We start from the raw sequence: 1,016 nt of genomic DNA, 5'->3' as shown, positions 1-1,016 counted from the left end.
CAAAGGGAACTATGAAACTCTAGGAAAAGAAATAGCTGAAAATGTTAACAAATGGAAAAACATACCATGCTCATGGCTGGGAAGAATCAACATTTTTAAAATGTCCATACTACCCAAAGCAATATACAACTTTAATGCAATCTCTATTAGAGCAACATTGCCATACTTTAAAGATCTTGAAAAAAATAATACTTCATTTTGTATGGAATTAGAAAAAACCTTGAATAGCCAAGACATTACTCAGAAATAAAAACAAAGCAGGAGGAATCATACTACCAGGCCTCAGACTATATTATAAATCGATAGTGATCAAAACAGCATGATACTGGCACAAAAACAGAAAGGTAGGTGTATGGAACAGAATAGAGAACCAAGAGATGAACCCAGCTACTTATCATTATTTGATCTTTGACAAGCCAATTAAAAACATTCAATGGGGGAAAAGATTCCCTATTTAACAAATGATTCTGGGTGAACTGGCTGCCAACCTGTAGAAGACTGAAACTAGACCCACACCTTTTACCATTAACTAAAATAGACTCTCACTGGATTGAAAATTCAAACTTAAGACATGAAACTATAAAAATACTAGAAGAAAGTGCAGGGGAAACACTTGAAGAAATCTGCCTGGGTGAATATTTTATGAGGCGAAACCCCTGGGCAATTGAAGCAACACCAAAAATACATCACTGGGACCTGATCAAACTTAAAAGATTCTGCACAGTCAAGAACACAGTAAGTACAGCATGCAGACAGCCCTCAGAATGGAAGAAGATATTTGCAGGTTATGTCTCCAACAAAGGTTTAATAGCCAGAATCCATAGAGAACTCTATAGCTATTAGCAAGAAAAGAACAAGTGATCCCATGTCAGGGTGGGCAAGGGACTTGAAGAGAAACTTCTCTGAAGAAGACAGGCACACGGCCTATAGACATATGAGAAAAAATGCTGATCATCCTTAATCTTCAGAGAAATGCAAATCAAAACTACTTTGAGATATAATCTAACTCCAGTAAG

This window comes from Otolemur garnettii, unplaced genomic scaffold (assembly GCF_000181295.1).
Source record: "Otolemur garnettii isolate 467f Iridium unplaced genomic scaffold, OtoGar3 scaffold00078, whole genome shotgun sequence".
Taxonomy (NCBI): domain Eukaryota; kingdom Metazoa; phylum Chordata; class Mammalia; order Primates; family Galagidae; genus Otolemur; species Otolemur garnettii.
Note: the sequence above shows the minus strand (reverse complement) of the source record.